Raw genomic sequence first — 14844 nt, 5'->3', positions numbered from 1 at the left:
CCTGAGGTAAAGTGGGTATCTGGGTGTGAACGAGATTATGTGACAATAACAAACCAAGCCCCATTCCTTTGCAGAGCCATTTCCAAGGAATCTCGTTTTCTAACTGCTTTCATTCACCTCCTCCACAAGCCCCCAGTCTGGATAAACAATCCACTAGGTTTCTTCCCAAGTTAAACTGTTCTTACTGTGAGTTCACTTACCAGAACCAAGGCTCCTGGCTTCATCGCCTTGGACCACTGTCCACTGCACCAACATATCTATGCAGGTCTGGCCAACTGTCCACCCCAAAGGCTCTGTGGAAAAAGGACAGCTCACCAGGGCAAAGGCCTCAGTGATGCTTCACAGGGGTTACACAGTGGATGACCACTGCAGGGGAGAGTCAGACTTGGAATCTCGGACAGCTGAGACAGCCACAGTTCCTTCCTTTCCGTCCTGGTGTAGGCTCGCTCTCCCCCTGAAGGAGGGGGAGACCCTCCCTAGAGGGTCCCGGCCTCTCTAGCTCAGGTCACATCTACAGTCCCTCCCACACCCCCACACCCTGCCCCACTCATCTGCCTCTCAATGAACTGCCCCACCTGGGCAAGAAAGTGACATACTCCCTCCACAGTGACAATAATGACTTGATGGCCAGTGAGTGATGGGAGTAGGAGACAGGTCATTAGGGTCAGCCGGGCGGGTGCTGCAGCTTGCTGCAGGCTCAGATGCACCCAACCAGGGGCTGCACCATGGCAGTAGCTCTGGGGCGCGTAGGTCACCTAATATCAAGACCTGGAGACACCTGGAGTTACGGGCACATCGTTCCAGGAATCAGAAGTTCCTCCAGAGCATTTCCCTCAACATCCTCTGATATTTCCACACTAGATGTCACCCACTGAGCCAGCTTCACCCACAGGTGAAAGTCACTCTAAGGTGCCGCAGCTCTCTGCCAGCCAGCCGTAACCAGTTCTCTCTCCTTTGCGTAACAACCTTTTCTTGAGAAAAAAAATTGAGAAAAAAAACCCAACAAATTACCCCAAGGTTGTTTGGGGGTCAAAACACTCCCTTTTCCCCTTAGAGTGCTACCGTAGTGCGTGCCAGTCCACTGACGTGGGGGGCTGTGTACACACTAAGCCTGTTGGTGGCAGTGCTGCCAGGAAGCCCAGGGGCACCAGGACAGTCTCAGGATACAAAGCAAAGGACAAAAGTGAGCTGCCACGTGGTCACAGAGGACAAGAAACGCTCGAAGCAAAGAACATGCAGGGCATGTGGGACACACAGGAACATGTGCGTGAGATGGAAAGGTATGTCTCTGCTCTGCATCAGAGAACGGACCATGGGGTGGGGTGTCCTGTAGCTACTGTCAAACCCCAGCATGCTGGGCACCAACACAGCACAACCTGTCCTCCAGAGCCAAGGCTGGAGCCCGCACTGCCACTGCACAGCGGCCAAGACAGAGGTGTGGTACTTGGGGCCGTATCCCCGCGCATATGTCTGTGAGCTGACAATAACATAATCTGTAGATTTCAGAATACCATGTTGTAAATCATAAATGTGTACAACTGCTGATAACTAAAAATGAATAAATAAAACAGCTAAAACAAAATCTAACTACAGTCTTGAAACAAGTGTGGTCTATGTGTGTGTGCATCACATATATTTTCCTCTCAAGGACCATAAAGAAGTTCTTGAAATTTAAAATAGGACAATAAAATTTTTCAAACAAGGATCTAGAAAAAAAAGTTGGGGAAACTTCCCCAGAAAGCAAGCCATGGTGCTTTTCTGGGCTCCCTGGGTGCAGCCGTCTCCCTGATGTCTCCAGGAGTCACACTATGTGCTTGCTCTTGAAGCCCAGTGTTTATTGGGCTTGTGTAAGCTCTACCATGGGGCAGACCAGTTAAAACACTGGCCAATGCTGATTAACTCAATCTCTAACCCCTAGATGCTCCCTGGAGGCAGGTGGTTAGGGCTGAAATCCCCTACCTTCTAATCCTACCCAGATCCTCCTGGCAGCCAGTCCCAGGCCAGAAACTGTCCAGGAGCCCAGCCATCAGTCACCTCACTGTTATGCAATCGTAGGGCTCCAGTGATGTCAAAGGTCTTAGAAGCTTTGGGGTTGCAACCAAATACTAGAAGGGAAAAATGTTCCTATTGCCTCTACCACTCAGAAAATTGTAACTTTCAGAAGCTCTAAACCAAGAACCATCTCAGTATCACAAGAATATGGACCAGGAGGCAAAGAAGTGGGTAGCACAGGGAGCAGGAGTCAGGGAGAAGACCAAGACCAAGTCCTCTCCTCCTCAGAAAGCTCTCTGTCATGTTCCCGCTCCCTCTCCTCTCCCTTCTCCCCCCTCCCGCCTCCCTCCTCCCTCTCTCCTTTTTCCCTCTTCCCCCTCTCCCTCCTCCCTCTCTCTTCTTTCCCTCCACTCCTCCCTCCTCCTTTTCCTTCTCCTCTCCCCCTTCTCTCTCCCTCCCCTTCCCTGCTTAAACATTCAAAGTGTCAGCCTCTAGGGATCAGAGCTGGGGTGGAGAAGGGTAGGATAGGTGATTGCTATGTTTTAAGCTTTGAAGAACTTTTGACTCTTAAAACTGTACACTTGTATAACTTTATTTAAAACAGATATTTCATGTTTAAACAAAAATCTGAAACTTGACTGATAAGAATATCATATTAAGTGTGTATTCTTAAACTTTGAGGAGTCCAACCACTTTGAAGACACGTGGGAAGCTGGAAATCCTCTCCCAGGAAGCACACACAATCACATGCAAAGCATCTGCACATTCCTGAGGCCAGGAAGGCCAGGTCTAACACCTTCAGATCAGAGCTGCTAAGTTCTTTTTTTCCCTCCTTTTGTTTTTTCTTTCAGAGCTGTGGGTAGAACTAGGGCTTGTGCAGCCTAAGCGAGCTTTCCAATGCTGAGTTATAGCCCAGCCCAGACTCTGGTTCCTCACAGGAAGTCATTTCCCAGCAGAGCTGTCATTTACTATGCTGGGGAGATGGGTAGGCTGGTTAATGAGAAATGATCATCCAACATGATAGGCAAGGCCACATGTAGATTTCCGACTTGGTGGCTCTCATCAAGTGTCCCCTTGACCAGGGATGCACAGACTCCATTTAGGGAGGTGTAGACTTTATTGAGCTTCCAGTTCACCTTGAAACAGGGACAACGCTCTGACACTGGGGAGCACGAATGACAGCAGAGTTGACTCGGCTGAGTCCATTCCAGAACGGGACTGGAATCCTATTCTTTTCACCCCATGAAGAGTCTTCCATATAAACCTTGAGAAGGCAAGGTCCCAAATTCCCCACCTGGGTGTTTCTTCCAGAGGAATTAGTCTAAGAACTTCCGGGCAAAACTATAATCACAGCAGGATACTTAAATTCTCCAAAACAAAACTGAGCTGTGTGTGGCTGACCAGTCTCCACTGCCAGGAACCTCATAACACCTCCATAGCAAGTCAGACAATATGTCTTTGTTTTTGAAACAAGGTCTCCCTATGTAGCCTGGTCTCAAATTCTCATTGTAGCCCAGGCTGGCCTTGAACTCAACAGCCATTCTGACTCTGCCTCCTAGAGTGCTGGAATTAACAATTTGCTACTTAAAAAGGAGGTTAAGGGTCTAGGGGGGATGGATGGAGGAGGGGTGTAAAGTGCCTGTTAGGCAAGCCTGAGGTCCTCTAGAGGAAAGTGTACAGAAAAAGAGCAACACCCTTAGCTATTTCCCAGGAGGGATAGTACATTCTCTCTCCAACAGTTCGATGGTTCGAGTTCGAATTCTGATCCCCAGCATCCACATAAAAGTCAGTATGTGTCTAGAAGCTCACTGGTCAGTCAGCCAGTTCAGTCAATCTGTGAAGACTGGGTTCACTGCAAGACTTTGTCTCAAAGAGGTAAGGTGGGGAGCAAGCAAGAGGGTTCAGTGGGCCAAAGCACTTTCCACTCAAGCCTGACCACCTGAAATTGATCCCTAGATCCCATGATGGAAAACAACTCTGAAAAGTTGTGCTCTGACCTCTTCATGCACAGACATGGGGTGCGTGTGTGTGCACGCACACACACACACACACACACACACACACACACTCACACACACTCAAACGTCTTCAAGTTTCTGGCATTTTGTTTTAAATGCTGGTGCTAAGGCAAACTAAGATTTAGATATCTATATCCAAGGGTTACAGCAACAATCTCTTCAGATGCTATAGTGAGAGGACCAAGTGAATGTGGTAGGCAGAATGACCATCCCCTACAGATACCAATGCCCAAATTGTGGAACCTAGGACTATGTCACCTTCCATGGCAAAGTGACTTTTTGAGGATTTCCTAGGGGAACCCAGTCTGATTGCATGAGCCTTTAAATGCAACTGGCTTTCCCTCAGTGGAAGAGCAGCCAGCACGGGATCCACCATAAAGCTTCAGCAGGAGGCCACAGGCCTGATGGTTTTCATTTGAGGGCTGTGTGCAGTAACCAAGAAAAAAAAAAAAAGAAGCCTTTCAGAACTGGGGGTCCAGGAAAGCAAGGACCTAGTCCTAACAACTGCAAGCCACAACCTCAAGTGGCTTCCTGGAGCATCAGGTGAGGACTGTTGTCCTGCTGATTTTTGTTCAGAATCTGTGTGAGAGGATGTATGTGCTGTTTGATGCCATTAAATCTGTGACAATCTGTGACAGAAAACTAATACAGTGATATCTATAAAAATACCTTGAGTGGCAGTGCAGTGTGGGCATTCGACAAAAAGGTTACTGACTTTCTTAAATCAAAAGGCACAGCTGACAGTTGGGGACTCTGTTTAAAGGTAAAGTACTTGCCAAACAAGTTCAAGTTCCCCAGTTTGGCATCTACCACAAAAAAAAAAAAATCACCAAAGGCAGGGCTGGCCACATTCCATCCAAAAAAACAAATTACAGACTTACTCTGACAGTCACAGGTTTCAGGAATTCTGAATTGCCCAGAACACCTAGAAATATCCAGTTTCCCATAGTCCGTTGCCTTTCCTTTAACGTACAAGTCTAGCAGTACCTGCAGACAGGCGATCCAATGCAGAACGGCATGTGGCACCGGCCCCCAAACATCCCGTAGGAACCTCTGGCTACCCTCGCTGCGCTGGACTGACATTCAGGTCCATTCTCCCACTAGACTGAGCATGAGCTTCCTGTCTGAGTCACTGTTACCAAGTGTAGCATGGTGCTTTCACGCATTGTGGGAAATCTGTGCCTGTTATGGGTGTTATGGGTTTATAGGCTGATGTACATCAATACCTGCATTTTAAACAGAAAATTCTTTGAGGCCCATTGCTGGGTTTATGAGCCTTTGTGTCCCTCCAGCTGCCTGGAGCAACTAAGGTATTAAGAAGAAGTAGGAAAAGGGGAGACCGGGGCTGGACATGCACAGCAGTTGGAGACACCATACAGCTTCCAACATGGCTTGGGAAGAGGACGGTCCCAGGAAGTGTCCCTGATGCCAGAGCTGGGCTCACTCTGAAGCTTGCTGATACTAATGGGATCCTTGAGTTGCCAGCAGAGAACACATTCCTGGCCTTGACCTCAGACTGCCATGACCTTTGCCTCCCCAACCTCAAGAGGGGCCCTTAGCAGTTAAAATGTCAAGAAAGAAACGTCATTAAAGGATGGAGCTTGGAAGTACTAATTGGCGTAGAGGCCATCAAACATGCATTCAATCATTTTTCTTCTCAAGAATTAATTCTAATTGGAATATGAACTTGAAGTTTTCCCCAAAATGCATCTCAAACAATATCACTGACTTAAAGATGTAAGATAACCCTAAATTAAATTCCCTGACACATGGACTGGGAACTCTGAATGTGTGAAATAGTTTCAGTTTTAAAGAAAACCTAGATGTAGTAAATCCTTAAAGAAACATTCCTTAATTTTTGGAAACACAGTATTTTACTACTTCAAACTCCCTTACATTCATAATTTCATTGGCTCCTCCAAGTAATCTCTCAATTTAAAAAAAAAAAGGTATTACTAACAACCAATTCACTTTTATGGATAAAGGAACCTTAACAGAGTCAAAATCTACTTCAAGCCCTGGCCCAGGAGAGCCAGAGTAGGAAATCCTTGATGCGATATTGGTATCTGCGTCCGGTCAACACACAAAATGGGGCAGTCTGCAATAACAGGCACAGGGACCTGAAATGGAAAAGCTGAGGGTAACACCAAAGATTTAGCCGTATAGTCTAAGAAAATGTTCCTATCGAACTGCTGCTAAAGGGTGTACGATACAGCCTTCCAGAGGCATCAAAATCCGGAAGAAGGGAAGTGCCACTACACTGTTTAAAACCCTCCTGGCAGGCACAGAAATCTCTGTAACACTGGACGGATGGGTGGCATCTACCCAACAAGAGTGAGTTTGGAATTAGGGTGAACTCGGGCCAGAGAAAACTCTGAAACAGTCCAACTCTACCTCTGTACCTACACAGCCTCTTCCAGAGACCTCTTTTTCTCTGGATAAAAATGGAGCCTGCTACAAATGAAAAATTCTCTCAGTGCAAAGCACCAGAGTGAGCTAGATTTCAGCTTAAGCATGTTTAAAAAAAAAAAATCTAAGAAAACCACAGAGAAAATCCAATGGAGTTTTAAAGACTCCTCTTAAAGTAAGCTTCCCTAACACACGAAATCACATGACACACAGAACAAAGGAAAGTAAAAATTATAATGAGCTATGTCAATGTTCAATCCCTAAGTCATCTAAATAGCTAAGAACGGTAGAGAAACCTGCATGTCCTCTCTACAGATGTGGCAGGAGAATGTCCAGCACGCCAAATGCCCCTTACCACACAGATAAACGGAAAAGAGGGTTAGCCTTGAAGGATCAGTTTCTACACTCCTTAGACATGAAGCTCCTCTGGGGGTCACTTAACACACAATGCCACTTCACAAACACTTAACACGAGGCTTGAAGTAGTTAGACAAAGCTAAGCAAAGACAAAGCCTTTCTACTCAAGGCACTCTCAAAATTCCATTGGCTTCAGAGTCTCCAAAATAAAATCTCTGCTACAGAACGGGACACAGAGACACAGTTATCAGACTTGATATGATATTAAAAGATGGACAAAATGCTCCTAAAAAAAAGATCTACACCCAACAGCATCATTAAGGGGGAAATGTGATAGGTTGAAGATGTTGCAAATAAAACAAAATTAGAGTGAGCGAAAGATTTCAGAGATGGCCCAGTGGTTAAGAGTGCTGGCTGCTGCTGCAGCAGAGGACCTGGGTTCAGTTCCCAGTACCCACATTAGGCAGCTCATAACAGCTCATAATTCCAACTCCAGGGGATCTGACAACCTCTGCTGGCCTCCCCAGGCATCTGCATGTGCACGCACACACACACACACACACACACACACACACACACACTAAAATAAAAATAAATCTTAAAAAGCCAAAAAGTGCTGGATGTGGTGGCGCATGCCTTTAATCCCATCACTTAGAAGGCAGAAGCAGGCTGCTCTCTGTGAGCTCAAGGCCAGCCTGGTCTACATAGTGAGTTCCAGGCCAGCTGGATCTACAGGGAAACCCTGTCTCAAAAAGACAATTAAAAAAAGGTCAAAGATACAAAATTTTAATTTTAAAAAAAGAGTGCCCAGACCTCTATCACAGGTATCTGTCCTGTACACTGATGAGCTACCTAACCTTTTTAAAAAGAGATAAAGGGCAGGAAAAGAATTTGTTCTTTGGATCACATTTTTAAATATCTCATTTATACCATTGCTAGTAAGCATACTTTCCTCTGCTATATTTGGTTGAAAGAATGAAAGGTTTTGAGCCAAGAACGTTTTAGAAATTGTCTAGTTTAAGACCCTCAAGGGTGAGGAGGCTGAAATCTAGATTAGAAATTATTCAGGAACAAACAATAAACTAATTCTAGGGCCAAAATTAGACTCTGTAAATTCTGATCAAGTACTCTGCACCATGCAACAAACACGGGTAAGATAGAAAAAGAATCATTAAAACCGTTTAGAGAATCAAGGCTTTGCGGGTTTAAATGACATTTAAATATGTGGGTTCATGGTTTAGAAAAAGGAGGTCTCATTTGGCAGCTCTTCCTCCCTGCTCCAGGTGCAGAAGGTTCTGTCCCTACCAGAGCATTTTCCAAACCGTGCTAGTTAATCACTCACTGCCCAAACTTACAATGTCCCTAAAAGTCCCGAGGAACACGACTAAGGCAAGGAGTTTCAGTACCACTAGGCAGAAAAGGTGGTCAGAATGAACAAGCAAAGCTGAGTGGCTCCTGGAGCAGCAGAGGCACAAGAGGGTGGAGACTGTGCGGTCGTGTAAGTGTGGCAGCAGCTGTCACTAGCACTGTTTGGACTTGTATCTTATTATTTAGATGTCATCTCTCATTCAGAAAGAATTGCAGATTGGATATTAGCACTTCTTGTTCCAACTGCAAAACTGCAATCAGTCTCTCTCTCTCTCTCTCTTTAAAATTTTTATTATTTTTATTTTATGTGTACGAGTATATTGCCTACATGTATGTAAGTGCACCCGTGTCATGCAAGGCCCAGCATTCAAAAAGTGGTGGATTCCCCTGGAACTGGAATTACAGACGGTTGTTAGCCACCATGTGGGTGCTGGGAATTGAACCCAGGTCCCCTGCAAGAGCAGCCAGTGTTCTTAACCCCTGAGCCATCTCTCCAACCCCATCCATAACCCTTAAAAAGGAAAAACTGTCCTGATTCCGCATCCCCCAGGGACAAGAATCATTCCTGAAACATAACAAGTGTGTTTAAAACACTTTAAGACACAGTCATCCAATGAATGACTCCATTTTTGTTAGAGGCTGAGAAGGGCCCAGCCCCAGGGACAGTATCAGGTCCCCCGCCCCCATTCCTGGACTTCACCCCAGAGCTGCCTTCATAAATCTGACCTCCAACTGTAACTGCTTTGGCTTCATTCCCTGGGTGTGGATTTTCTTGATTCAAACGCATTTTTGCAGCCCGCCAAATTCTTGAGCGTCTCCTCCACTTGCCAGGCACTGGGAGCTACAGAGTCAAATCTGGCTTTCCAGATTTTTTTTCTTCTCAACGGAAGAAATCAAGAAGCACTGGGGCAGAGAGGCTCTCCTCCCTCCAATCAGCGCCAGCTCCCAGATCGCTGAGCCTAATGCGGGCACAGGAAACTCAGCAGCTGGACACGAGGGCCCCTGCCTGGTGACAACCCGGAGCTCTCCAAACCGGCCTCTCTCTGAGCCCCCTTGCAGATCCTACTTCAGCTCACTGGGCAAGGGCAATAAACACAAACAACGGTGACAGTTCATCCACTGTACACTAACTGTGCCCAGAGCGAACAGCCAGGCGCACGCCGACAGACTCATCTCCATCCCAATGCGTACCCTAAACCAGCCATAAAGCGCAGATCCACAAGACAGTGGGGGACAACCCAGGTCCCCCTACTCACCGAGTGACCGAGACCCCCCCCTCCGGGTCCACGCTGTCACCCTCAGTGACACACTTAAAACCAGTCCCACCAATTCAAGAACAGAGACAGAGCCTCACCGTCACCCGGACCCACACACACCAAATCCTCGTAGTTACCGTCTCCGGAGCCACTCACATCACCTTGGGCACCAGGAAAGAGCCCCACACGCCGGTCCCCCCAGTGACCCTCAATGACAGTGAACCAGTTACAAACAGGGGAGGGAGGACGAAGATCAACCAACTTGGAGGGTGACCAGGACCTCAAGGCGCAGAGCCCTGGGTGCCACCACGCGGCGAGACAATGTCTGGGCGCACAGACTTGGGTAGGTCCCCGTAGTCCCCGCCTGGGGTTACGGTCCCACCAGTGCGCAGGGCGGCGGCCACCACCCCAGCAGCATGCGCTCCGACCCACTTCGTCAGGCCTCCTGGCCCAGAACCACGGTGGTCCGTTCAGCCTGGGGGGCCATCCTGCGGGTGGGAAGACGCGGTCCGACCCTGGGGACCTGGCCGGGGCATCTTCTCGGGACAGCAGGCCTCCTGACACCGCCGGGTCTCCGGAAAACCAGCCGTGCAAGGGGCCCTGCAAGAGGACCCAGCCCAACCGGACCCTACCCAGCCTTGGAGACCCTGCCTTGTCAGGGGACCTTACCGTCTTGGGTACCCTGCCCTGCCCTGGGGACCCTACCCAGCCTTGGCGATCCTACCCAGTCCTGGAAACCCTACCCGGCCCTGTCTGGAGACTCTCCCTGGCCCTGGAGACCCTGCCCAGTCCTGTCCAGAGACTCTCCCTGGCCCCGGGACCTCACACTGTCCAGGAACCCTACTTGGCCCTGAGAACCCTGCCTGGTCAGGGGACCCTACCCCGCCCTGGGAACCCTGCAGGGGACCCCACGGGACACCTGGCCCCCCGCCGAGTCGAATCCTTGGCCGCCTCACCTCAGGCCACCGCCTCGCAGCTCTGGCCCGTGCGCACGGCCAGCGGAGCGGAGCGCAGCCCGCAGAGCGCCCGCAGCTCAACAATGGAGCCCCGGGGCGGGGCCCTGCACCGTCTCTGAGCTCGCCGCGGCGGGACGCGGAGGTGCGGCCGGCTCTGGGCTGCGACCGGAGGACACTGCGCAGGCGCGCCAGGCCCCGCCCTCCGCCCGCGCCCCGCCCTCCGGACCCCGCACCAGGGCCCGCCCCCTGGCCAATGGCGAGGGAGCTGTGCGGACCGACCCGGCCTGGAGAAACAAAGGGAGGCTGGGCGGGGCCGCGCGGAGCCGGGCTGGGGGGTCTCGACCCGAGCACCGGCAGGTTCAGCGCTCCTGGAGCGCAGCTCTGATGCCCAGGTGGACTCAGCAGCACTCAGTGTTCGGCCCAAACCTCGGACTCTTCTGGGGTCGAGAGCCAGAGACAGGCCTGCTTTACATCAAGGGAAACTGAGGCCCAAGGAATGAGATCACTTGCCGCTGGAATTATGATCCCCAGGCCCTTGTCCATCTTCTGGTCATCAAAGAAACATTTCGAATCATGTCTGTACCGTTCGGAGTAGCGAGGAAGCGAACGTGGACTCTCCTTTCAGAAGCTGTGCCAGGCGCTTCTGTCCCTAGAAGCTCCTCTTCCCTGCTCAGAGCCTTTCGCAATCCCGCGCCTGACAGGCCTCCTCTCCATCCACCACCCCCATTTATCCAAAGCTCAACTATCCTTAAAGCCTGTCCAAGCCTTAGTGGACTTTTCTGGAAAGTGTCCCCACATCTACCTCACAAGCTGCCCCTCCTCTCCTCAAGGATTCCCCACCTCTGGGCCTGCACTGGGTAGAGCAACCGAGGCTGCAGCTGGTGCCCTTCTGTTTGCATGGCCACCATACCAAGAAAAGCACCCACACACCCAGTCCCTGCCAGATCCAGTCCAGCCAGCCCTCACCTCTGCTAGGTCTCAGTTGGACACGAAAGCAGTTCACAAACTGCTCACCGCAGGGCACCCCAGCCGGCTCCTCCTCCACTCCTGACCCTGCATGAACAGCCTCTCTGCACACCAGAGCCTCAATCTGTGTTCCCAACCCTTTTCTCTGACTTCCCAGGTCTCAGGCCTCTTGGTACAGCCCTCCCTAAAATGAGTAAAGCTACTTTTAGTGATGGGTTTGATTGGCATCATGGTTAGTGTTGTCAACTGATGGGACAACAGTAATGAGATTGTTTTGTCTCTGGGCATGCCTGTGAGAGATTACCTAGATTGGGTTGAGGTGGTAAGACCCTCACTGAAAGTGGATGGCACCCGTCGCTGTGCTGGGATCCTGGATGTATAAAAAGAAAAAAGCCAGCTGCGCACAGGAATCCATTTCCTTACGCTTCCTGACTGTAGATGCATTGAGACCAGCTGCCTAGATCCTGCTTCCCTAAGTTTCTTTTGTCAGGGTATTTTATCACAGCAACAGAAAAACAAATAAAAAAAAGTAAGGAGACCCTCATATTCTCGTGGCCTGGATTGAGCCAGTGAACCGAGAGCTCTGCGCAAGGGTTTGGGGGGAGGGGGAGGTTGTGATCAGTGAAGAGGACCAGGATTTAGTTCCTATCTGTAACTTCAGTTCCAGAGGATCCAATACCCTCTTCTGGCTTCCACAGGCATTACACACACATGATATACTTACAGACATTCAGGAAAAACACTCAAGATAAAAATAAATACATGCATACATATATACATAATTTTTTAAAGAATGGGGACTGTGGCTGGAGAGATGGCTCAGTGGTTAAGAGCACTGGCTGCTCTTGCAGAGGACCCAGATTTGATTCCTAGCACCCACATGGTGGCTAACAACCTTCATGACTTCGGTTCCAGTGGATCTGACCTCCGCAGGCATTGCACAACACGGGTGCACTTACACTATGCAGGCAATACACTCATACACATAAAATAAAAATAATAACTAACATTAAAAAAGAAAGAATGGGGCAGCCGCATATTTGGGAACAACCAGGGGAGAGAAACGCAAAGTGAGTCCAGGGAAGAGGGGAGGGGAGGGCAGTGAGGGCAGGTGGCTAGTATGGCCTGGAGCATTTTGAGAACAGGAGTGTCTAAGGGCCTGTCATCACAGTCTGCAGCACTTTACCACCCTATCATCCCAGGGTGTCCTTCAGGAAAGGCTCAGTGGCCTCAGGCCTGCCTCGTGTGAGCTGAAAGGGGATGGGGGGGGGCACAGCTAGTGACCTCTGGTTCAGGTGAAGGTTGAGAAAGGGTTGGCTATAAAGATGGGCTGCCTCAGTGTGCCCAGGAGTCTACCCAAGAATGCCATATACCTTTTGTGTGTGGACTAAGCCAGTTCAAGCGACACCACCCAAATTTTACAGTTGGCTTTTTCTAAGATGACAGCGTTGGTATCTTTGTGGATTCCTGGCCAGCTCACCCAATGGTGATAAAATGTAGGTGTGGGTGCCCCAGGCCCCACACTGCAGAGAGTTCCTTCTAGAATGGTTCATAACTCATAGAAATTGCCATTTTTTAATCCCTCTGTACTAACTCTTCTCTGAGTCACCCTGTGGGTGGAGGACGTTAATCTCTCCTGGCTCTGGGCTCAGACCACCTTCTCCTCCAGCCTCAGGTTCCCTCCTGCAGAACCTGAGCATACGATTGGACTGTGTCTGAGACCTCCCCCGCCCCATGCATGGCCCTTGGATCCTCTGAGCACTGTGATGATTTCAGGGAAGTTTGCCATCCTTCCTCCGTCACACTTGACCAAGGTTGATCTTCTGGCACCGGAGGGCAAGCCTGCCTCTTGACAGAACACATCCATACAAACATTCATGCTAAACAAGTTTCCTTGCAGCTCTTTTCTCCAGACAGTGGCTGCACCACAGGCATCCCTCCATGTCGCTGACTTTAACTTTTGTAGAAGATAGAGAAGGGGGGCTGCCAGGCTGAGAGCAGGGTTTAGAGCTCTGTGGTCCAGCTTGAGTCTCACAATTCCTCTGAGCTGAGGTGCTGTTAGGTTAGCTGCCTGCTGTCTCCTGGCCTCATGGATGACATGGTTATACTGGCAAAGCCAGGCTTATGCTAACTCATAACACTGCACCTGAAAAGCCACTGTTTCTCAAAGTGCAGAGGTAAGGACAGGGGCTATGGAGCCACAGACCCCTGGGTTGCCACCCAGCTCTGCTACTTTTCCCTCAGGATCTTGGACCATTTATTTGGCCTCTCTGAGCCTCAGTCTCCTCACCTGTCAAATGGAGATAACAGTCCCTATGTTACACTGTTCTGAGAATTCAGTCATAGTGTCTATACCATGCCCTGCGGAGTTTCCAGCACAGGCGAGCTCGGAATGAACAAGGTAGCTCCTGATCTATGTGCCTGATGATGACAGTATGCTGGTGAGCAGGACAGCAGTGACAATGCTGACATCTGAGCAGTTAAATATGGGCAGACCTTGCTTACAAATGGAGCCACACCTATAATCCCAGTACCTGGGAAGCTGAGGCAGGAGATGGAGAGTTTAAATCTAGCCTATGGTACATGATAAGAGCCTGTCAAAAGAAAGAAAGAAAGAAAGAAAGAAAGAAAGAAAGAAAGAGAGAGAGACCGAGGGAGGGAGGGGGAATGGTAAGACTTAAATTAGCTCAAAGATGCCTCGTCACAATAGAATTTTTTTAATTCTGCAAAAAATTATATGTGTGGGAAGGGTCTTACTATACAAACAAGGCTGTTCAGGAACTCACCACCCTCCTGCCTCAGCCTCTTGAGTGTTGGGCCTGGGACTTGAATTTTAAATAATCGAGGATAATCTTGAACTCCAGATCCCCCTACCTCAGCCTCCCAAGAGTGTGGATAAAAAGCATGAGCTACCATGCTCAGCTTAGAGTCTTTAAGACAGCATTTTGATTTCTGATTCTTTTCAGATTCCAATGCAATGTACATACTGTTTTTCTTTAATTACATTCCAATGCAATGTACATATTGTTTTTCTTTAATTACATTCCCCCTCACCCCCGAATCCAGCGGGACTCCTGTGAATGCTGGCAAACCATGACATCATGTCTCAGTGTCCTAGAACAACGCAACAAACGACTGCTTGTCTAATTTAAGCAATATGTGCATGCTGAGTTCATTTATACAATTCCACTCCCATTTTTTAAGAATTTTCCCCCAGGGGCTGGAAAGATGGCTCAGCAGTTAAAAATGTTTACTGTTCTATCAGAGGACTGAAGCTCAGATCCCAGTACCCACAACAGATAGCTTGCAAACACCTGTAACTCCAGCGCCAAGGGATCCAGCACGCCCTCCTGGCCCCTGTTGGCACCTGCACACACAACATGCACATACACATAGAGATATATACACACATAAATAAAATACTTCCCCACAGTACGTGGTTGATACAAGCATATTCTCTAGAGGTGTCTGTGAGTATCATTTCACACAGATCACTCCTACAGATGCTGAAGTAAAAGCTCT

At 49.1% G+C, this 14844-nt stretch overlaps 1 protein-coding gene across 1 annotated transcript in view; it reads right to left on the bottom strand.

The window, feature by feature from the left end:
• Positions 1 to 10521, bottom strand: part of Afap1 (actin filament associated protein 1) — a 135132-nt gene extending 124611 nt beyond the window's left edge. Inside the window, exon 1 of the mRNA XM_029563425.1 lies at positions 10357 to 10521. The gene's annotated coding sequence lies outside the window, so the exon portion shown is untranslated. The remainder of the gene's footprint in view (positions 1 to 10356) is intronic.
• Between the last annotated feature and the right edge of the window lie 4323 nt (positions 10522 to 14844).

The sequence above is a fragment of the Nannospalax galili genome, unplaced genomic scaffold (genome assembly GCF_000622305.1).
Source record: "Nannospalax galili isolate Female #2095 unplaced genomic scaffold, S.galili_v1.0 scaffold436, whole genome shotgun sequence".
NCBI classification, from domain to species: Eukaryota; Metazoa; Chordata; class Mammalia; order Rodentia; family Spalacidae; genus Nannospalax; species Nannospalax galili.
The sequence above is the reverse complement of the archived record's forward strand: the minus strand, read 5'-3'. Positions and strand labels throughout refer to the sequence as shown.